Source organism: Rutidosis leptorrhynchoides, chromosome 8 (genome assembly GCF_046630445.1).
Source record: "Rutidosis leptorrhynchoides isolate AG116_Rl617_1_P2 chromosome 8, CSIRO_AGI_Rlap_v1, whole genome shotgun sequence".
Taxonomy (NCBI): domain Eukaryota; kingdom Viridiplantae; phylum Streptophyta; class Magnoliopsida; order Asterales; family Asteraceae; genus Rutidosis; species Rutidosis leptorrhynchoides.
In genome coordinates, this window is record NC_092340.1 from 18,124,005 (window position 1) to 18,149,844 (window position 25,840).

Genomic DNA, 25,840 nt, shown 5'->3' on the forward strand with positions numbered 1-25,840 from the left:
GAATGTTCCATGGAGTAGTATAAATATGGGAGGAGATTTCATTTGTGTTGTGTGAAGTTGTAAGAGTGAAATAAGAAGTGAGTTGTGAAGAAGAGAAGAAGAGTGTGAGTTAGCGAAAGTAGAGAAGATAAAGCTTGTAAGTAATATTGTAATTGTAATTTAATATAAGTGTTTTTGTTAAGTTTCCCGATCAAGCCTTAGTTTGTGTTTAAGTTCTTAGTACACTTTTGTTGTTCTTATTATATGGTCGGCTCTGCCGCCTAAGTAATACATGGTCGGTTATACCGCCTAAAGATATATGGTCAACACTGTCGCCTAAGTACATTGTGCACTAAGGATTTATAAAATTAAAGGCTAACCAACGTCAAAGTGTTGGTGTAGTGAGTCTAGTATAGTCAAGATCATCTATAGTGGTGTGTTGGGCTCGTCGAAGCTTCCAACAGACAACATTATGCAATCAACTTTAGTAGTGCTTAATATACTGATTAAACAAAAATACTAAAAAGAATTAACCGATCAATATCAATATCAATATCAATATAAATATATAAAACTAAAACTATGACGCATCCTCTCAATAATATTATTAAAGGAGTTACCAAATATAAATGCACTAATTGGACGAAAATTGTGCAATTTATATAATCCAAATAATTTTGACCCATTTACCTTGTTTTGAGTTAAAATTCAAATGACCGACATACTTATAAAAAGTTATTTAGTAGTTATAGCACTTGTCAAATGAAGCCTTCAAGTGTTCCATGTTTACCCGTAACCATTGCCAATTAACCCATGTAGTTTGCAAATGAACCTACAAATCAACTGCTGGCCCATTAAAGACTCCAAATGGGTTACAAGTAGCTGCAAATAGATGTACAAAAAAATCACATCCGATCCATCTATTTATATAAATATGTAGAGATAGAAAAACACTTGTACCATATTAGTCAATGTACATCACAAAACATAAAGTGCAAGTTACTTTAATATTCCAACAACAGAATGCATATCATAATTACTCTCAAAAATCATATCATCGTTACTTTTTACCGATCATACCCGCAACCACCTGCAATAAGCCATTATTGACTGATTGAGAAATCGAAACTTTGGAAGTGCATGTCAACACACAAGCTAAAACTTCAAGTAGAAAAAAGTTATCATCATTGTCATTTAGACTACCATAATGAGATGGGATACTCACTTCGCTTAACGCAAGTCGCTTAACGCAAGTCGCTTAACACAGGTGGAGGAACTTGCTTAGACGATTCAAAGGAATCAGCATGGGCCTCACGAATGCAGGAAGGAACATACCTAAATATAACAATATAAATCAAATAACAAACCTTGCTTAGGATTTGGAAGAATGAAAACGTATAATAAAGATCCACGACGAAGAAAAAAGCAAACCTAATTTAGAACGACATCGTTGATCTTGCACTAACAAATTAAATAGTTCTTATCATCGGCGTGGATGTTTGGAAGATTAGTATCTACAAACGCTAATAGAATCGATTTAAATAAAAAAGAAACAGACTTATAAACAGATTTCAGTCAGAATTGAAGATGATAATGGATGAAGAAGACTGAATAATAATGGATGAAGAAGATGAATTAAGAAAACGAAATGGATTAGGTATCCATTAGTTATCCAAGAAGAGGTCGTCAGATGGATGAAGAAGATGAATTGATCTGCATTTACTCCGTAGTTTGGTCAAGAGGGATCCGAATAGAAAATTTTAAGGTCCACGTATTTTTTTAAGGGTATTAAGGGTATAATCTTGATTAAGAATGATTTATTAGCTAATATTTTAAGTGGATGGGGTATTATGATGTAATTTTCTAATCTAACGGTAATTAAGGGGTTTTGAAAACAATTATTAGCTAATCGAGACTCTCCTTTAATGTATATATCTATATCTATAGTTAATATTAAAATCCTACAATAATGATGTCATAATTAGGCTAATTCATTTGTTAAGAAAAAATCAAAAAAAAAAAAAAGAAAAAAATCTAAGCATGATGGATGATATCATTAATCTAAATAATTTTGAATTAAAATTAAATCTTATTAATTAGTTATTATTATTGCTAATTCCTTTGTTAAGAAAAAATCAAAAAGAAAAAAATCTAAGCATGGTGGATGATTTCATTAATCTAAATAATTTTGAATTAAAATTAAATCTTATTAATTAATTATTATTATTAAATCTTATTAATAATTATTTTATTATTAAAATTAAATAATTTTGAATTATTTTAATTAATTATTTTGAATTGAGTACGAGAAGGTATAAAAGCTAGGCTGAAGGAAACCAATTCTAAATTTATATTTTAATTACAATTTTAAAATAAAATAACAATCAATATTATCTCTTATGATTGGATGTGGATTGTTTAATATGCATTTTAGATGTTTGATAAAATGTTCAGCTGACGAGTTTTTTAGTCGAACTCTGTGGTTCCACGGGTCATTAAACTAAATGACTTTAGCATTTACGTTCACTTAATACCTAAAACATATCATTAAACTGTTTCATTTAAACAAACCCGTGGTTTCACGGGTCATTTCACTAGTAGTGATTATATATATTATATATAGTTTTATATTACGGTAATTATTTATTATGGTAATGGTGATAATACAAAAAATTAAAATGTATTAACTCTTATTTTGTTGAAAAAAGAATATACTAGGAGTAATTTTTTATTGTTTTCAAAAAGGGTAACGATATGTAAATAACCAATTTTATTATATACACAATCATTTATGGTTTACACTATTGTACTATCTCTTTTATCTATTAAAAGAGAAGCATAATCTTTCTTCCTACAAAATAGGACCTCTTTTATGACCCTAGGATCAATTACACTATTAAATCTTAACCATTCAATTCACACATTAGCTAACAAAAAAAAGTGATTAGCTAATCAAAACTTGAAATGCCTTAAATACCCTTTAAAAGTTAAAATAATTGCTGGAATAAACAATTAAAACACACCGTACACAATCAAAATAGGGGCTCACAAAAGATGATCAGTTTTCACGTTCACAAAGAAACCCTAGGCTTCTTCCCCAAAATGAAGGACGAAATCTTATGAAAATAAGATGGGTTTCGCCCAAAATTTGGAGATAAGCAAGTTGAAAATTTGTTCAAAGATTTCCGTCAATTGATTGTCTCATCTAATCACATATAAACAATAATCGATCGTATATGAACGTTTATCACTTTTTTGCTCTGAAATATGTTCAAGGATTTCGCAGAAATCATTTTTGTTTGTAGCTTCCGTCATAAAATCAATCATTATCATGAATCAACTGAATACGTACGTTAACTGTTGTTTTCATATATTCCTTATGTGTTTTATCTATTCCTTATGATGTTGATTTTCGTTAAAGTTGAATGGTTGTTAATACATAGATATAAATTATAAAAGTTCTTTTACCTCTTTTGTCTAATTAATAGTGTTTGAAGATTGAAATTTTTAATATTTTTTCATCGGGTATGATTAGGAAAATGGATGTATGAAATTTAGATGATTCTTTTTCTCATGCATATAAACCATTTGATGAAATGCTTGCATAACACAAATTAAGTTAATATTGTGTTTTGATATTGTACACATCTAAGAACCAAAGAGTTGAACCAAGAGAATGTTAGACAAGTGATTCTTGCCCGTCCTGTTATTGGTATAGCCTTCCCTTTACAAACCATAAATCAATTAATGATTTATCAATCACGCTCAAAATCTATTTCAACTATACCACCAATTTGGATCAATTCTGGCAACTAAATTGCTAAATGGAAGGGGTTTTCTTTTAATATCATAACTGCAATATTGCAACATGTATGCAGGTTTCAACCTAAATTGTTACTTTCTTTGAAAAATGGATGTTTAGTAATCAAATCTCCTTAATACTGATTTGAATTGATAACCTTTGTTAACTCTTATTCAATTTTTATTTTAGCGTTGATTAGCTTAAAGTTGTGTTAACCTTTTCAAATGGAAATGGAAAGTATGATTTTGTAAATGTTGATCGAGTGATATGTTAAGTTTGTAGACACGATACTCGCACTATATTCGATGAATGTTTTTACACTATTTGAAAATTGTTTAAGTGGTCGATTAATAATTAAATCGCATATTGTATCATATTGTTGTGAAAATACAGCGAAAATCATGTTATCTCTTACGAAGAAATAGTGCAGACAACCGAGTGGTTAACGATGGAAGCCGCTAATTGAAGATGTATTTCTCAATCCCTATTATTGACAACATCAGACAATGAATGATGCTAATATACTATCTGAAAATTATACGTTCATTGTCTCATTTGAAATATGTACTTATCTCATTCTTTTAAATGATTAATACTCTTATCAATTGTTAACATTTGCTATCTGTTTTTTAACTTTTGTTTTAGGTGTTGCCGAATCTGTAAACCGCTGATTAGCTTGGGTTACCCTATTCAAATGGAATGTATTATTTTGTATACGTTGATCGAGTGACATGTTAATTTTGTAGACATGATATTCACAGTATATTGGTTGAATGTTGTACATATGGTTATTATCATGATGTGGTTTTGTATATATTTGGAAGGTGAATACATTTTGATACTTGAAATGTGAGTTTAAGCAATCTAGATCGAGTTTATAAAACACCATATTTCTGTAAGATGATATTGATCAATCCTTAATTAGCGATGTTACTTAATTACGGATTGATCAATTGGCGCCATCCGTGGGACACGTTTTACGAATTAAACTGAAATTTTTTTGTTTTATGCCGTTAAAACAATTAATTCGACGGTTTAATTTCAATCGTGTTTTTGTTGTGATGATTTGCAGGTGCATACATCTAAAATCGGCGGCGAATTGCTTGATTGCTTAGAATTATGAGTAATATTGGAAATAATAGTGATGTAGTGGTCGCTGTGCGAGCGAATGCCCAAAAAAGAGGAAAAAAGCGAAAGTCCGCTAAAATGTATCATAATTGGCAATTTGCGCCAATTAGTTTCCCTAAAATGCAGAGCGATGATTTCTCTGAAATGCCGATAATGGTATCGTGCAAAATCGCAGAAGCTGATATCACAGTCATGAAAGTCCATGTCGACAACGGCAGTAGCGTTGATATTATTTACGAACAATGCTTCGCTCAATTGCCAGAAAGTATTAAAACAAACCTGCAAACAACCGCAGTTTCACTAACCGGTTTTGCAGGAGAATCTTCATTACCTATAGGTGTTTTGTCATTAAACATCGAGTTAGCTGATGTTAATGATGACGCTTTGGTGCGACAAGCGCGATTAGATTTTTATGTTATGCGAGCCTATTCTCGCTATAACATGCTGCTGGGAAGAACCGCTATAAGTAAATTTGGAATTGTCCCGTCTACAATTCATGGCATGATTAAGTTTCCAACATATAAGGGAGTTGCCACAATATGTTCAATGAGCATTATGCCTATTTGTGCGGCTGTTAACGTAAAAACCACAGGGCAAGAACCTGTTGATGGTGCGGATGATATGGAAATAATTAATCCCGCATATCCAGAACAGAAAATCAAAGTAGGACGCAATGTTAGTGCGGATACTAGAAAGCAAATTGTGCAATTACTTGTCCAGTATATGGATGTTTTTGCCTGGTGCGAAAACGATATGACTGGTGTTCCGCGTCATATTGCGGAACACGGGCTTAATGTGAATCCAGCTCTAAAACCCGTAGTGCAAAAGCGAAGGGGTATGGCCCCAGATCGCGTAAAATGGTTGTGTGAAGAAGTAACAAAATTGGTAAGAGCCGGAATTTTGCGCGAAGTCCAATACCAATCATGGATTGCGAATCCAGTATTGGTGAAAAAACCTGATGGTTCTTGGAGAATGTGTATTGATTACAAAGATTTGAATAAAGCGTGCCCCAAGGATAACTATCCGCTTCCAGAAATTGATCTGAAAGTGGAATCTTTACATGCTTTTTCATATAAATATTTTTTGGACGCGGCAAGAGGATATCATCAGATCCCTATGGAGCAAGAAGACGCAGATAAAACCGCATTTCATACAGGCAAAGGCATATATTGCTATATCATGATGCCTTTCGGTTTAATCAATGCAGGCGCGACATATCAACGGTTGATTGATACCGCGTTTGATAAACAAATAGGGCGTAATCTTGAAGCTTATGTAGATGATTTAGTCATCAAAAGCACGACGCAAGAGCGAAACGGAAGGGAAATTTTTGGGATATCTTGTTACAGAACAAGGTATTCAAGCTAATCCAAAAAAGATCGCGGCTATAGAAAATATGACCGTGCCAAAAACGGTCAAAGAAGTGCAAAGTTTGACGGGAAAGCTAGCCGCATTAACGTGCTTCTTGTCTAAAGCCGCGGAAAGGCAGTTGCCATTTTTCAAAACCTTAAAAGGTTGATTGAAGCAAAAGAATTTTGCTTGGTCCAGCGAAGCAGAATCTGCGTTTCAGGAGATGAAAACGTTGTTAAAAACTTTGCCTACACTAACAGCTCCGGTTCATGGCGAAACTCTTTATCTTTATATTTCAGTAGCAAACGAAGCTTTTAGCTCAGTTTTGATTGCGGAAAGGGACAAAATACAAAAGCCAGTGTATTTTGTTAGTAAAGCTCTTACGGGGAGTGAAATAAACTATGCGCCGATTGAAAAGTTTGTGTATGCGCTCATTTTAACAACGCGAAGGCTACGAAGATATTTTCAAGGGCATCCCGTGCATGTATTAACTAATCTACCAATCAGGCAAATCTTTACAAAGCCAGAGATATCTGGTAGACTCGCATTATGGGCGGTAGAATTAGGTGCATATCAAATATCTTACCTTCCGCGTAGCGCGGAAAAAGGACAAGTTATGGCGGATTATCTCGCTGAACTGTCTGGAGAGTTGGAGGTGATTAACGAGCGAACCGCACTAAAACCTGAACACGGTGAAACTTGGGATTTATTTACTGATGGTGCTTCGTGTGCAGAAGGTGCAGGTGCGGGTTTAGTTTTGGCAAGTTCAAGCGGTGAAGAGCATACTTATGCTCTGCGGTTTAATTTTGACGTAACAAACAATGAGGCAGAGTATGAGGCATTGCTTGCAGGTTTAAATATTGCGCGAAAAATGAATATTGTTAAGTTGCGTGCATTTACGGATTTGCAGTTAGTAGCGAATCAGTTTAATGGATCTTTTGACGCGCATGATCCCTCTATGCAGAAATACTTGCAGTTATTGAAAGAAATGGCAATGCGATTTGAGCATTTCGAACTCGCGCAAGTGCCAATAAGCCAAAACAAAAAGGCGGATGCGTTGAGCAAATTGGCTGCTTTAACGTTCTCGCACTTTCAAAAACAAGTATAGGTTGAGGAATTACCAAGTAAATCAATAGATAGTGACTTAATGGTTGCATCTGTTACAGAAGAACAGCAAAATTGGATGAACCCAATTCTACAATATATCCGCAGTGATATTCTGCCAGATGATGGTCGCGAAGCCCGTTTAGTAAGAGAGCGAGCACCGATGTATATCATCCAAGATGATATCTTATATCGCAAATCATATTGCGGGCCAATGATGCGTTGTGTCGGCCCAATCGAGGCATAAATGATTATAGAAGTGCATAATGGTACTTGTGCACTGCATTCAGGCTACAAAACTATCGCAGCAAAAATTATGCGAATGGGATACTTTTGGCCATCCCTATACCGCGATGTAGCAAAAATTGTTAAACGCTGTAAAAGTTGCCAAAGGCATGCTCCGCAGAATCGAATGCCGCGGCATGATATGATTCCTGTTAATTCACCATGGCCGTTTAATAAATGGGCTATTGACATTGTAGGGCCATTTCCTGCAGGCCCTGGAAATGTTAAATTCCTGATTGTCGCGATTGATTACTTTACCAAATGGGTTGAAGCTAAGGCGGTTCGCACTATTACTGGTGTGCAAGTGCGAAATTTTGTATGGGAATACATTGTTTGCCGATTTGGCATTCCGCGAGAATTGGTTAGCGATAATGGTGCTCAAATAGCGAAAGATCCTTTTAAGACATGGTGCACTGATTTAAATATTATACAAAAATTTACATCAGTGTCGCACCCACAGACTAACGGTTTATGCGAAGTAACCAATCGTGACATAGTAAGCGGTACTAAAAAGAGATTATGTGAAAAGAGAACAGGTTGGGCAGATGAATTACCCAATGTGTTATGGGCACATCGCATAACATTTAAGAAAAGCACAGGTGAAACACTTTTTAGCTTGGTGTATGGTTCTGAGGCAGTCATTCCTGCGGAAATTCTGGTACCAACGCATAGAATAGTTAACTTTGAAGAAGAAGCAAATGATGCTGCGTTGAGCGAAAATCTGAATTTCATTGAGGAGCGGCGATTAATGGCTGCTATTAGAGAAGCGAATAATAAGCAGCAAATTGCTAAGTATTATAACAAAAGAGTGCGTGCTTTGTCTTTCGCTATAGGCGAATGGGTGTTGCGAAACAATGAAGCAAGCAGAGCAGAAAAGCTTGGCAAGTTGGGTCCTAATTGGGAAGGCCCTTATCAAATTGTGGCAATTAATGCCGCAGGTTCATATAAGCTCGCGGATATGGAAGGGCGAGTTTTACCTAATGCGTGGCATGCTGTTTTGTTAAAGCGATATTACGCGTAGTTTTGCGAAAAATATCAAAGATATATGTACAAAGTGCGACATTGGATTCAAGGCATATGGCTGATATGCTTATTAGGTGTTTTTGTTTTTTATTTTTTTTGCAAGTCTTGATCACGCTTGTAAGAATTTTAAAAATAAGCACTTGTAAAAATATGCGAAAAGCTTATTTGTGAAATACGAATAGTTATGAAATGTTTTAAAGATTGTTTCATAATGATTATAGTATTTCGCAGTGTTTAAATAGTAAAGTGATGAAATTGCCCACTTTTGCATGCGAATTATTGCGAAAGGAATTTTATATCCTAAGTATTTGATTTTGCCAATGCTTAGATGTTTCGCAATGCTAATTAATTGCCTAAGGATTGTTTCGGCGGACTTAGAAGATTCATAACGTATAAGCATATACGCATACATATTGTTTCGCAAAAGTACGCATTTTTTATGTGCACAATAATATATGTTGGAAATTGCAAAGGACAAGTTTGTGTTATGAATGTTGATAATGAAAGCGCTATAAAAATGGAAGTACTTGCAAAAATATGAAAAAGCGAAATTTTATTAATAAGGTCGCAGAAGCAGCTGCGTGCTGTTATACAAAGTGAGTACTAATCCTTGGTTAAGTCAAGCTTGATGATGTCATCTGCAGTGACATCTTCTTGCTCACTTATTGCGGTTATCTTGGGAAGGGGAATTTCGGCTATGCCCTGTTGAGCAACCGCGTATGCTGATTTTGCCTCTTCCAGTGAGCAAAGGCGATCAGCTAATGCAGATGGTAGCGGGTCTGGCAGTGGGCAGTGAATAGCAATCTCATCCATAAATTCAACCCTCTCGCATAGCCTTAACGCGGCGGCAAATGTTGACAAATTTACAGAAACAGGCTTAGAATTGAGAATCTTTCTAGCCAGTTCAGGGAGATGTCGGCGGACCTTGGTGAACTCAAGTTCCACAGCGGCTTTAGAAGCAAGAGCGTTGTCTCGCTCTGTCGTTAGTTTTGTCACATTCTCTGACAGTGCTTTAATGGTGTCCTGCAGTTGGTTTTCTTTCTCAGTCGCAGCAGCAACCTGTTGTTTCAAGTCATCAACGGTGATTTTTGCTGCGGTTAGCTCATGGGAGAGATTAGCACAGCATTTTTCGCTGTCTTCAGCTTTGATCTTCTCAGCATTGTACTTTAGTTGTTCAGCTTCAAGAACATTGAAAAATTGTTCTTGACGGGCATATAACATCATATGCTGAATTGAAGCACATGTAGAAATTTTGAACAAAACTATTATGCGCGTCCAGCGTAGAGAGTTTAGAGAACTCGCGGCGAAGCTCGCCGGGGATTGCTAACTTCATATGTTGGCGCTGATCCAGAGCAGCAGCAGCAGCTGAAGCATAAGTGTATCCTGCTAAACCGTCAATCCGCACTCCATAAGAGTCAGGTGGAGTGCGGAACAATTCGGTGATTTGATCAAGAGTGTTCGGGCTTGCAAAGATAGGATCACCAGAAGAATCGCCTGCAAAATAACATCGTTGGTTAGTCAGCGAAATAAAATAATGTATATTTTACATATGCAATAACAATCCGCAATATACCAGTTTGCTGGTCCCCTTCGTGTTCCGATATAAATGGATTATCGTGAGGGGGGAGGGTCTCCTGTTGTTTATGTTTTTTGCTTTGCGAAGACGGCGGCGTTTGTAACGGCCGCTTGGTAGAGCTCGGCTTTGTACAGGGAGATTTGGAGGTTAAATCGACGATTGGAATGGGTTGCTTTTCTTTTGATGACGACGATTTAGCTTCCGGGCTTGTTAATAGTTTGGTGATCAGGGTTTTTGGATCAGCCTTCCTATCTAACTCGTTAATCTTCATTTAAAATTAAATAAGAGCTGCAAGTAATGACTAAAATGATAAAGATTGACTGACGAATTGAGAAATTTTCTGATATTTTGGAAAAATGAGTAGTGAATTTGTGATTTCAGATCACAATATATATAGGCGACGGGGTTAATTATGTTAATTATCGATTGAGATAATTCAAACGGTAACATTGACTGTTATAACGGTAACAAAGATAACGCGAAATATGTTTCAATGCGGATAGTGGTCAGGTTAACGGCGAATTCATGGAGTTTATCATGATATATTTGCTTCGCGAAAGTGTATCATAATAAACTGGGGGGACTTGATCATATACATAGCATTGTATATGTATATTTTATTTGCCAAAAGCCAAGAGCAGAGTTATGCGGATTATAATGCAAAGTCATGAAGTATCCGCTGAAAATAAGCATAACAGCTGTGTTTCTGCACTATTCGGGGACTGCAGTTCAATCCGCTGAGTTTTCGCGAATAGTTAAGTAACTCGCAGACCGCGGATATTTCGAATTCTATAAATAGGGAGCTTGGCCTCTCATTTATAGGTTGTTGATTCTCTGCCATTTTGCCTAAGCCTTTGTAATTTCCACTTGTGATCTTGCCCAAGGGATTTTTACACCGCGCAAAGGTGAATTAATCTAATTAACAATCAAGACCGGGTCGGGGTGGTTGATCACTTGATAGTTAAAGTGAAAGACGATCATCGGGGCCCAAAATAATCATCAAACATTCCATCCTCCATTACATTCTTATTGCACTCAATCCGTAATTAAGTAACATCGCTAATTAAGGATTGATCAATGGTCACTTTATGTGACTATTATTGGTGGTGTTGAGGGTTTTAGTAAGAGTATGTGAAATCAGTAGCTTAGACTTTTAAGATTTATTTCATGGTTTGGCATACAAAAGATGGGAAATAAGAGGCATGGTAATAGCCTAATAGGATACTGTAAAATCTAATTATTATTATTTTTTTTACTTTTTGTGATCATGATAAAGATAGCTGATTGGTTGTGCTATGCAATTTATGACACTAAATTACGAGTCTCTTTTGTCATTCGAGCTTTACTTATATGTACGTTGTGTTATGTCTTGGAAAGTTTCAGGAAGCATATGCTTTTTGGAGTTTACATGATGTTTATGATGGGCAGTAGCCAATAAGGTTGAGTTTTTTGGACTCTTGAATGCTGAAAGTATCCTTTCGCAACCAACCAAGCTCTACTTGACCTGTTTTCCTTCCGCATCTTTCTTTACTTCGAAGACCCATTTCAGACCAATTGCTTTCTGACCCATTTCAGACCGATTGCTTTCTGACTTATTGCTTTCAGACCCGTTATCTAACTTGTGACCCATTTTTTTATGAGTCTTTGCACTGATTTGTGGTTATTTAACTCACAAGTCACAAGGATATAATTTTTCGCTATTTTTAGTGTCTAATCAATGGGTTTTGTTTATTGTGTTGGTTTTGATAATGGGTGAGATATTTATTTTTTTACTTAACATTTTGCTCCTTTTTTAATCTTAGAAATTGGATTGTTATTGAAGTTACTGACCAACTTTACGTAAGTGTATTAATACGATTCACGATTAGGCGCTACCTTATGAAGTCAAATTATATTATATTGCTTTAGTGTCATGAAATTATTACTTCTGATTTGTGGGTCACGGATCTTGCTCATATATTCGAAATTGGAATGAAAAACGTAACACCTATTGCAACTCACATGTTAGTGGACTCTTCTTTAGTTGATATTTCTGGTGATGATTAGTTTGAATAGGACTACAACTATACAATCAATTTTGTCAGTTTTCCATTTCCCATATAAGAATATAGTCTTTGAAATTGAATGGTAAGAATGGTTCCTAACTTGGAACAATAAGATTTCATTTGATTTACTAAACAACTCTAATGTACCATGATGATATTTTTGTATTCACCACGGGACATCGTTGGAGCCATGAGATAAAAACATTGTCAAATTTTGATTTGATTAATATTTCAGGTTATTTCATGTTGAGCCTATTACTATTCATATTTCATATAATATATAATAATCAATCCTTAAAGTTCCAATTTAAACATTAATGTAACAAAATTCACTAAAAGATTCCGCGAATTCGCGGGTTTTTAATTAGTATAGCATATAAAACATGATTAATTGTGTAAATAACAAATTTAGTTGTTTACATATCAGTCTCCTCTCAAAAAGGTATTGTTAATAATTACACGGACAAAAGCATACTTTATGACATGCTTTATGGTCAAACTAAATTTGACTTGGTTAAAGCACAGTACTCAACGAGAATTCTATAGATATTCGACCAAACCTAGTTAATAAGTTAACGTTAACATACAGACAACTCTTTATATTTTGGACTTTTCTCTCTCTCAAGTAAAAAGGCTCTCCGTACTTCTGGTTTCCGACGAGTTAATGGGCGCTCCGGCCACCGGCTTATCGCCGGTGGTTCGATGAATCTTTACCGTCTTATTTTCTTTCCCTTCGTTTCCATCTTTTTCTCCGTTCGAATTGCTCCTGTTGACTTGATTTCTCCGGCGTTGAACCTTTGCTGACGGCTAACACAGGCGGCGAAAGCCCTTGTTGGTCTTTCTGTGCTCTGTCGTTCTCCCTTGGTCCGGATCTGGTGGTTTTTCAGTCGATGTGGGTATGTTCGTGTGTTTTTAACTCCGGCACAGATTCCCAAGTTGCGGCTTCTATTCCGTTTGCAGGCGGCGAGGTTCGTGATGAACCTCTGCAGCGGTTTCAGGTAACCTTCTTGGTAGCTTTTGTTTCTTTTTTGCGTTGATCGATCTGTGCTATTTGTCCGAGATTTGGTCGGTGGTTATCAGTGTTTTTCTAATCTTTTATTAAAAATTGGCGAATTTTCGGTGGTCGCTGGGTTTTCCTGGGCGTCTTCTGTCGGCCGGCGGCGTCTTCTGTCGTGACTCTAAATCCTAAACCCTTAACCCTAATCTTTTATTAAAAATTTCCCTCTTTCCTTCCGAAGAAGTACAAATCGCAGCATTACTTGGCAGCGGCGTCGTTCGAATCTCTAATTTCACTTTTTATGTCATCATCAAATGAACAACGTTCATAATTAAGATGATCATATTTTCGTAGAATGTGCAAACACTGATCTTACTTCTTTATTTCTTGATCAGGTCAACTAATACAGTTATCGCCTCATATGGAAAAGCTCGTGCCATGTCACAGATTCTGTTAATTACACTGTTGAACCGATAATAGATGTTTTGGGGAAAGTTATCTTTTACTACTCGTTCTTCGGGATCTAGTTCTATTATTATTATTATGCATTAATTAATTAATTAATTAATAATAGTGCTCTAATTACAGGATGTTAAAGAAATGGTGCAAGAACTCTAGTATCGGTTGCTGAGTCTTGAAAGGTATAAGTTTTTTTTTTGGTTCTATTAAATCTACTACAAACTATTTTTAAAATACTTCATTCATTCATTTATATATTTGTGGACTTTTTAGTTATGTTTGCGTTTTCATATATCAACATCAGATGTTGGAATACTTCATAAATGCTTCGATTTATCTACTTCTCTGCTATACGGGGTTTATTTGAATATCTGTACTACATATAGTTATTAACATGCACTATAATATTGAGTATAAAGAATCTGGCTTTAATTTATATTTTGATATTTATTCAATTTCTATTTATCTGTGTAGCTCTACAATCTGCTGTACATGCAGGTTTGCAGGGAATAAGTGTTGCAAATCATCGTGTCTCTAAAAGAAGAAATATATTAGACAAGGTTTATTGATATGTTCAAGAGATTGTTATATGCAGGATACCACTCATGACTTCCTGATGTAATTCAAGTTAACTTGTCTCTTGTAGGATAGAAGTACCTATGGTGATGTAGCACCAATCGAGGGTCCGCGGCCTTCAATTTCCATTTTGTGTGACTGAACGCGTTATTATCATGGTTATAATCAAAATTGCGTTTTAGATTCATTTACTGTGCATAATGTATATCTTCTGACTTCTAAGATTTTGTTTCAGGGTAATAAAAGGACGCCTTCACCCTTCACGTTTTGTTGGTCGTGAAGTCGTTGTAATGACACAATGCTTAAACGGGTGGTTAGTCTCTTTCCCACTATCAATATCTTAGATAGTTTGTTTCCTTTCGTATTCCGTTTGTTTCATGAGAAGTGCAATTTTTAGTTATCTAGTCATGCTAATGAAAAAAAATCCTTAAATTAAGATGCTTAAATTTGCGTGGCCCCAAATAATTGCCATCAGTTCATTTGAGACCAATGATAATGGTAATGGGATATATCTTTTATCTTTTTCACATAGGTGTGTTGTAGCCATGCTTTAGTTGTTGAGGTCTGCCAAACAGAGAAAGGCGTTACTCAATGCTATAAGACCGCTCCCAACCATGAAGTCCTTCCTTGGACAGACCGCCACATTAATCTTCTCTTCATTTCCTCACTATTTCCTACCTATCACATACCCATCACACACCACTACCAACCATGACATCTCCTCCCCATCACTTGGCCCCATCTTCTTCGTTAGATCTAGTTTTCAAGATAGCTTTTTAAATAAAAATTAACCATAACTAAATACTAGTAACTAAATACATATATACAACAAAATTAACAAACAACCCACAATTTAATTAAAACAACTCGTGCTCACTTATGTGATGAAAAGAAGCAGGGCGAAGTTGATATGCTATTAGAGGGCAACCCTCAAATCGTTGGTAATGGTCTAATGGGTCTCATATAAAAGAGACGATAATTAACAAAGGAACATTTCCATTTACTATAGTCATACTTGTCCTCAAACTTATCTACATTATAGCAACAACATGGAAACTTATCTATATTCATATGAAACTTGCATATCAACAGAAGTTAGAAGTTGGAAGTTACAGATCATTCACATTATGATCTCACAATTGCATAATACACACACCATTTGAATATAATAATAACTTAATAACAACTAAATTAAAGATCTTAATACTTAAAAGAGCTTGTCAACATATGTATTTTGTTATAACTGATAAATCAAGCTTACATAAATTATCAATAAACCGCATAAACTAAAGCATAAAAAGATACAAATTTATGAAGAATACACAAATATGATCAATTTACGTAATCAATATAATGAAGAAAGTCAGAAGGAGAATGATGATTTTTCAGATGAAGACTTTGTGGAAGATACATTCGATCAGTCCGAAGACGAGAATGATGATGACGATTCTCTTATGGATGTTCAAGAAACCATTTTTCCGATGGATAACGTCGTCAATGGCAAACCAAATTGCTCCGGTGAGTCAAACAGAGAAGACGAAGAATCTGGCTGTTTCGGTATCCGTGAGCTGTTCAACGAAGGCAAGCATGATGATGTTGGGGGCACGGGTTCACCTATTCCCAAAAACCCTACTAACGATGATGTTGGGGGCACGGGTTCACCTATTCCCAAAAAACCTACTAACGAGGCATTTAATTCTAATAAAGATGACGTGGAGACGGTTTCAAACCACGACTCCCCAAATTCCTTTAAACAACCTGGTATATTTTATTCACCCAGTAACATAAATGGGCCAGCAACAAACAAGCCCAAACCCCTGGAAAGCCCACCTTTACATAATTGTTCTCAGAACCAAAGTGATGAAGTGTCTGGTGGGCCTGTAAGCCCAAAATGCGGTTCGCCTAAACAGGCCAAAGGTAGCAATGATCCGGTGAACCCAAATCAATGCAATAAAAACCGAAAACCACCGACAATCGGTTCCAAACCTAAGAAAAAAGAAACATCGAAGCAGGGTATTCGATACAAACGTTCAGATGGTGTAAAGAAAGACTGTTGCTGGGAAAAAATTAGAACTTGGAGTGCTTCGTCCAGATTCATGAACGCAAAGAATTCGGCCAGGAAAATCAAACCAAATTCGAGTCAATTACAATCCAAGTGTAACGCATGTGCTAGTCATCCTGACCCAATTGAGAACCATAGCAGTGATTCTTTCTGCTCAATCAACTCGAATGGTGTGAAGGAATACGGCACTCGAATTGGGTTGAAGTGGGTGGAAAAACCCACCACTATGTAAGTTTTTTTTCCTTTCTTCTTCGAATCTTATGTTCAATTATGAAGATATTATCTCTAAACATTAGGGGTTTCGGGATTGGGAATGGTGAGGATAAGTTGTCGTGGGCAAAGCAATTGTTACTTATATATATATATATATATATATATATAACTGCTTGATAGAATATGTAATACAAATGGATTTCTGCTGTAACTGTAATTAACTAGTAGTATCTAAAAAAAAATGAACTAATACCTAATGAAGACGTGTTGACGTGCATAAGTTAAATTTAAACAAGAAGAGGAGAGAATGATACCTGCCATCATTTAGGAAAAAGATTATGGACCGCTCGTAAAGATTGCATTTTCATTATGCCGATACACAACCATTGCCATTGAGTGGAATTCCAACTGACTAGATATTGATTGTTTAAATTATAACGAAAAATATACCTGTTAACATTTCTGACCCAAAAATATTCATCATGACACTAAAGGCTAACATACAAAATGCGGTCAATAACCTTGGTAGAAAAACCTCCGAAATGCAAGAGTTTACTCCCATTCCATTTAATCATAATCCCTCCAGTTAAATATACCCACTAAGGTATATTGACTTCCAATGGTGTTTTGTTGGTATACCAAAAAAATATCTCACACTAATGTTATGTTCACCCCAAAATATTTCCCCTATGATATCATATTATTATATCTTAAACCAGTAGCACACCCATCACAAAATGTCTACACTATTTGTTCGAGCCGATATTCAATCTGAGTTGAATGAACTCCAACGAAGACCTTGTCAATTAGAGAGTGGAATGTTGAAATCATCAAAAATATTGTCGTACAAAACAATTCCTTCCTCCTCTCTTCTCGTGATGACGGTAGTCTTTGGATATTTTTCAATAGATGCATTCTGAATCGGCATCTCTATACGGGTCAAAACCTACCTTGTTTTGATCGACTACATGTTCATAGATTATTTTATCTGTTTGGTGACGATCAGTAATAACCCTAACAACATAATCATCTTGTAATGGGTTTTCCAGAAAATTTTCGTTTAGAGGGATGATGGCTTCTTGCATATTGATTATGTTTCAAAGGATGAGAAAATAGTCGTCTATGTAATGGAAAATTCGTACTTGTTCTCTGAAGAGCATTTTCTATGATGCATATCTAGAACAGTAGCTAATCCACCTGGTTGATATTAAGATTTCGTACATCGGAGAACCGGAAGCTAAAAACTTGATCAATGAAAAAAGTTAAAAGTCACCTGACAAAGTGGGTTTTGTATTCAAACGAATGTTGTACCATGTACGAACCGTAAATTATGCCTTACTAAATGGTGTACAAGTTTCGGTTGATAACGTTGACTTGATACAATTCGGAAATATCAATTTTCTTTAAGAGGAAGTAATTCATCTATGGGAAGTCCTTTTTTTGAAAGAGGGATTATCCATGGTTTTATGCAAGGTTGTAAAACTCGCGACTCGGGGAGAACTCGGCCGAAGGTTTTTGAGGAGTTCTCGGCGACTCGGGGAGAACTCGGGGGAGAACTCGGGGTTTGACTAATGTTGACTTTTAATATAAATATATATATATATATATATATTCTGATAATATATAAATAAGAGGGGTTGTTATTGTCATTTAATTAAAGGTTCAAGAGTTCATATCAAGTTTGTTCTCGGTATTAAAGTTTGGTAAAAGTTGAGGGGCTATTATTGTCCTTTTATAAAAGAAAAAAAAAATAAAATACTTAAACAATCACTCATGTGCTTACCAGACCAAATCTAAAAACTCACGTTTTCTTTACCCTTTATTACTCGGTATTATATAGTTTATTAAACCTAAAAAGTTAAAAAAGACAGCCGCCACCTTACCTTCTCCGGTCACCGGATTTTACAGGTTTCACCTTTTTTTCTTCCTTTCTTCACTTCCTTTTGATGTCCGTCTTCTCCTTCCTCATCTTTACTCGATTCCGCCAACATCTATAAGTTTTCTGACACTGTTAAATGGTGCTTAACCGCCGTTGACCGGCGGTTGCCGGCGGTTGACCGAGTTTTTAGCGAGTTTGGTCCCGATTTATCGTTTGCTTCCTTCTGCCGTTTTCTCGCCGAGAACTCGGCCGAGTTGGCCGAGTTTTGCAACACTAGTTTTATGGCTGATGGCGGCGGTTGGCTATAGGTTGTTAGTGGTGTTGGTTACAACTTAAAGGGGTTTTAGGGTTTGATGTGAGAGAAATTGAGCTAGGGAATGAGTTTGATGTGAGAGAAATTTGATATCAAGAAGTATCAATCAAATATATAATATATATAACCATACAAATAAACATTATTTTGATAATACAATATTAGAGGATGCCATTTTTATCTAGTTCTATTTGCTAATGTTGTATATATGGTTGGTGTATATTCCGTCCTCTAATATTGTAACATTATAAATAATGTTTATCCATATTATATTTTATAGTTGATAATATTGTTTTGAATTCACATCATACACAACACCAACAATACCCAATCCCGCATATGCGATGAATTCACATCATAATATCTATTAAATTATATCTATAACTATAACTATAACTATTATCTATTATAATTCACATCATAATAGATATAATTTAATTTAAGAAAATTAATATGTTCTTTTTAACCCTCCCTCTCACCCACATAAAAATATATTTCTCATCTCATTATCTCCCAAATCAAATCTAACCCTAAACCCTTTCAAGCGGTCGCCAACACCGCAAATACCCCATCTCCGGTCGTAGTCACCACCTATCCAACCATAGATAATCTCGTTACTCAACCTGTTCTTCCTTCATAAGGACTCCCAGGACTCCCATATATTAATTCCCCGATCTCTCTTAGAGAAACTGATGTTCTCGAATGTATTAACTCACTGTTATAAACTGAAGGTTATATCATTTAATTAGATATACTTTACGTTTCATATATGGGTACATTGTTCGTCCAAATATAAACCGCGAGTATTCACTTTTGTCGGGTGACTGACTTTTTTAGTGATTGGCTTTAGGTTCTCCGAGGTGTGAAATCTCAGACGTCGACCACTGCATTACCTAATGTTTTAGAATACGTATCATAGAAATATGCTTTTCGCGGAACGAGTATGAATTACCCAATCGTACATGATTACTTTCTCATCTTTCTAAACATAATCATTATGCAAGAAACTATCATCCTACTAGATGATCCTGATAATCTCATCCCATTTTTCATTTGCCAAAATTTGAAAAAAGCGTCAAAGGATAGTGACAAGTGTCGGTTGTAGCCAATGACCATCTTCATCGGATATATTTTCTTGTAAAACACGAAAAAGGGATGTATACTGAAAAACGATGGAAATAATGTGGAGCCTCAATAGCTAATGGTTCACAACAGCCATGAGTATAATATCTCTTGATTGATTGTTTTCAGATTCTCATAATTGGTTCGATACAGAAATACTTGTTGTCACAAACCACTAATGAAATTGTATTCGTGATACAGTGGTAGACCATTCAGAAGTTTTACATACTTAGTTAGTAGCTATTCTTCATGATTACTTAAGCTTGTAGTTATAAGAAAGTTAAATTCACCTTGAAAGGGATCTTGTGGTAGATCGACCAAGCTCTCTACTGCATTACTCTCTTAGGGTGAAATTCTATAGAGATAAAATAATCTTCGCATAAGTTGTTAATCAAAACTTGGTTAGTTTTGAATATTTTATTGTTGGAGGTCCTTGGGTACAAATGAAGAAGGCAATTCAAATGTATTTATCGAAAATAATCAAGAGAAACATTTCATTATCCCCCCGGTGTGCATGCTGTTGTGTTTAATGATCTCATAGATCTCATATCTCAGTTTCCAAGCGACAATGTGTTGTTAGAGTTTATAAGGAGTTTGATGATCCGCACTAACGGGTTTACTGGTCATTTTGTAGTCCATGCACTGATTGTTTGAGATTTGTTTTTTTGGGATGGAACAACGTATCATTGTTAGATATTTGCTTGTATATCAAAGAAATAATACTGAAAGTCAATACCCCATGTAGGTGTATTTGACTGGGAGAGGGATGATGATAGGGAATGAGATCCAACTAATCCGTTTTAGAGGATTGTCTTAAAAGTTATTAATGGTATTGTGTATGGATAACCTTCATGGTTGTGAAGATATGGATATGGAACTTGAAGGTAGCATGTATATTTCTCTATTTGACTTAAACCCTCGGAATTGGCTTAATCAATTGGAACTTCTCCATGCAGATGCTCGGCAACATGCAAACCTCCTCTTTACAAGAGGATTACCCCTGCGGTCCAGCAAGGTAATCTATTTCCTCCATGATATTGACGATAACATGTATCATTCTCTTCTTTTCTTGATTATATTTAACTTAATTTAACTTAATTTATATAATCAACAAGAGAATAATATCGTTCATCGTCAATATCATTGAGGAAAAAGTTACCCTGATCGACTGCGAGGGTAAGTCCTCTTTTAAAGATAGTATTTTCTTGATGCCGCGCATCCGCATGGGAAAGTCCAACTGGTCGAGCAGAGTTCGATTGTTTAAGTCAAAACGAAGAATATACCTATTACCTTCAAGAAAGGTTGCAAAAATCGGAAAAATCGGCTGAGTTCTCGCTGAGAATCGTTTTAGAGTTGCTGCTGAGTTCTCGTTTTATCGGCCAAAAAATCCGTCAATGACCGATAAATTGAGTTTCTCGGCCAAAAATCGGTCAAATCGGTTAAATCTCGGTCAAATCGGTGAAATCTCGGGTATCATAAAAATTATCCCAAGAGTTAACGCAAGTCAACCGCTGAGAACTCCTAGAAATGGTCCTGCCGAGAACTCCCCTGTTAAGCTCATTCTCAAACTCCTCCATATCAAACAAATCAAATTGCTGCTCATAAATTCTTATAAACGGTTGTCTTTTCCACGCAGCATCGAAAGTAGCACGAAACACCACAACATATTGAATGATTCGACCATCTTCCCAATGGGGAACGATAATATTATTTTTCTGATCATCTTCTATAACATGATTTTTCATTACCATAACCAATTGGTTCCAGAACCTTGAGAGATTAAGTATGAAAAAGCTAACATAACCTGTTAGTAACTTGAGCATACACAAGATGATCTCTAGCAAAATGATCAGAGATGATTTTAGCAGAGGAAAATTCATCATTAGAGTTCATCATTGAATTCATTAATAGCAAGATGACCTGTTTAAAAGGTAAGATCTGCACCTTGTAATGCATTATCAGAAAAATGTGGATCTTGAAGAATATTTCTTTCTTCTAAATTGATGACATTCAAAATCCTTATAAAGAAAACATCTACTAAGGCGCGATCCAGTTTCTGAATGTTATTTTAAGGATTTTGAATGTTATTAATTTACAAGAAAGGAATATTTTTCAAGATCCACATTTTCCTAATAATGCATTATAAAGTGCAGATGTTACCTTTCAAACAGGTCATCTTGCTAATACTGAATTCAATGAAGAACTCTTTAATGATGAATTTTTCTCAGCTAGAATCATCTCTCATTGTTTAGCTAGAGATCATCTTGTGTATACTCAAGTTACAGGTTATGTTAACTTTTACATAATCTCCGAAGGTCCTGTTCTTTGGAACCAATTGGTTATGGTAATGCAAAATGAGGTTATAGTAGATGATCAAGAAAATAATATTATCGTTTCCATTGGGAAGATGGTCGGATCGTTCTATATGCTGTGGTGGTGTTTCGTGCTAATTTCGATGCTGTGTGGAAGAGAACTGTTTATAAGAATTTCTGAGCAGCAATTTGATTTGTTTGATATGGAGGAGTTTGAGAATAAGGTTAACAGTGGAGTTCTCGGCGGGACCATTTCTGGGAGTTCTCGGAGAACTTGGGGAGTTCTCGACGGTTGACTTTTGGGATAATTTTTATGATACCGAGATTTGATCGATTTTTTGGCCGAGAAACTCAATTTATAACGACCGATTTTTTGGCCGATTTCAAAACGAGAACTCGGCAGCAACTCCAAAATGATTTCTCGGCGAGAACTTGACCGATTTTTCCGATTTTTGCAACCTTGCTTTCAAGTATCAAATCCATATCTTCACGACATGAACGCTAACATACATAATACAATCTGTAACCTTACAAGACAATCCTTCAAAACGAATTAGTTGATCCAATTCCCTCCCATCATCCTCCTCCTAATCAAATACACCTACCATGGTGTATTGACTCCTTGTATTATTTTATGACATATAAGCAAATCCCTAACAATGATACGTCGTTCCATCCCATCCCAAAAATAATTAAAACTCAAACAAACTGCACATGGACCACAAAATGACCAGTAAACTCGTTGGTGCATATCTTTAGACTCCTCATAAACTCTAACAAATCGTTGTCGCTTAGAAATCGGAATGCCGAGATCACTAAAAACAATAGAGTACAAAACAATATTCATTTGGACCCAAGGACCTCCAATTAGAAAATATTCAAAACCAACCAAGTTTTGATTACTATAATAAAATATCAATGAACATTATAACCATAACAAGAAGCTCATAACCTTGAACACATGCTCATGTGGTCTTTAATGGCATGTTTCTTATACACATCGTCTTCAAATTTGGTATCTAATAGATTAAGGGTGTTGATAAATCCAACACCAAAATTGCTTACGTGCATTATTGAGTTGTACTCTACAACTGCAACCAAACATTGCATAAAAGTGGTGAATTTATCAATTTTGATGTTGGTTTATCACTAGGGATGGCAATGGCCACCCGATCCGGTGGATATCCACCGGATCCACCCGTTTCGTGTTGGATATGGATGAATTTAAATGGATATGGATACGGATATGGATGAACCTAAATGGATATGGATATGGACATGGATGAAAACTTTCATCCATGGATATATCCATTACCACCCGAAATACATATACAAATACGTAAATACAGATATATGATTTCATATTTATTATTACAAGTTCATTTACCGTTAGATTTATATTTTAATTTCAACCCTATAATAAAATGAAATAACTATAATATATGACAATAAAACACGTATATATAACAAAATAAACTTAAAATTTCATATTTAATATTTCATAATCTATGTTTTATAGTAAGTTATTCAAATTTGGTTATATCTTCGACAAAGATTACATATTCTTATGGATAGATTTTAATTATGTCATTATATATTTTTTTCTACTATTTTTCATCGCATATTAGAAAATATTATAAAATTTTGTTAATATCCATTGGATATCCATTAACCCGCTTAATCCACTGGATACGGATATGGATGGATGACTTGAAACTAAATGGATATGGATATGGATATGGATAGGACATCATCCGATCCATATCCGATCCATTGCCATCCCTATTTTTCACTAGCCATAAATTTACCATAGGTTAAGTTACTGAGAGTGGTTGTATAACCAAAAGACCAGATTTAGTTTAGGTGGTGTTTGTTTTTCTGTGTGCAGATCTTATTATGTCTCATGTCTTCGCGCTCGCAGACGTTTTTACTGCAGACAGTTTGTTTTCCGAAGACATAAGATAAAATAATGTCTTATTATATCTGCAGCCTCGTAGACTTAAATGTATGCTTCTAAGTGCTGCACACAGAATTAAATTATTTTGCAGACATAAAAACAAACAGTCTTCACTATTCAGCATACATTCACTATTCATCATACAGACTTTCAAACCACATCTACTTTACAGACATGGTCCGCAGATCTTCAGACCAAAACATCTTAAAAAACAAACAGCACCTTAGTTACAACAAGTTGCTTCTGACGTATCTCTTATAGTACACGGATGGAAGCCAAAGATTACGGGACATCCAATTTTTTCCAACATAGCTAACCTAGCTGCTCAACCTGAAGCAACATAATAATTGATGTGGGTGAAACGTAACCTTTATTTTGAACGGATTTGAGTTTTTTTTGTTACACGAACTGATTTATTGTATATGTGGTATTATATTGAATTCAGGTTGATTTCACACATATATAGGCAACTAGTCCTATTCGTGTAGTTTAGTTTGTCGGTAAATCCGATTCGTTCCACAGGGAGATGGAGTGTTTAATGGTTTTTAATAGTCTTTGATGTCAAACTTAATTAAAGGGGGTCTGGGATTAGGAATTTATAATATAACAGTAATAGAAAATAACCTAACTAATTTCATAAATAAAATTACAAGATTACAATAATTAACTCAAAAAGGAACTAAATGAGATTATACTAATTAGGATGCGAATATTTTATTACTAAAGGGTAATTAGTAAAATAGTAACTTTTAATAAAACTATATGTTTAGAATTTTGTTTTGAGCAATTATAATATATAATATAAACTTATTTAAATTAACTAAATGACATGTTTAATAAAATTACTACAAGTTAAAAGGAATTAAATTAATTATCTAATTATAAACTAATTATAAATTATAAACTTATAATAATTAATACTAATTATTAGGATTAAAACATGTATTTAAGTTATTTTAAAATAACTAATATTAATTATATAGTAATAACCTAAATATAAATAATTAAATAACTAAAACCCTAATTTTTAACCTAGCTGGTACTGTAGCCGGATTACTGTCTACGCGTTTCGCGTATTTATACGCGTATCGCGTATATCTTAAACCTTACACGAATTGTGTAGATCTGATCGTACAGTTTGATAAACAGGCGTACGCGTTTCGTGTAATCATACACGTTTCGCGTATGACTTATACGATGTGACAAACAGTCTGGTACGAATTTTAAGTATTTTTATGTAATCTTTTATATTTTATAATAATAATTCGTAAATAATAATAATAATACTTTTATAATAAATATAAATGGGATAAATGGGAGTGTTTACTTAAATGTGTCACCCCTAGGTCCATGGATTGTTTTAAGTTTACGCCCTATTTAAAATGTTTTAGTAATAAACTTTAATAAAACTATATGTTTAGAATTTTGTTTTGAGCAATTATAATATATAATATAAACTTATTTAAATTAACTAAATGACATGTTTAATAAAATTACTACAAGTTAAAAGGAATTAAATTAATTATCTAATTATAAACTAATTATAAATTATAAACTTATAATAATTAATACTAATTATTAGGATTAAAACATGTATTTAAGTTATTTTAAAATAACTAATATTAATTATATAGTAATAACCTAAATATAAATAATTA

General features: G+C 34.8%; 1 long non-coding RNA gene across 1 annotated transcript; it reads left to right on the forward strand.

Moving 5' to 3' along the window:
• The first annotated feature begins 13,876 nt into the window (after positions 1–13,876).
• LOC139864924 (uncharacterized) lies at positions 13,877–14,798 on the forward strand. The gene is made up of 4 exons (XR_011764534.1): positions 13,877–13,930; positions 14,247–14,308; positions 14,395–14,482; positions 14,560–14,798. It is a non-coding gene; the product is annotated as an uncharacterized lncRNA (long non-coding RNA).
• The last annotated feature ends 11,042 nt before the right edge of the window (positions 14,799–25,840 follow it).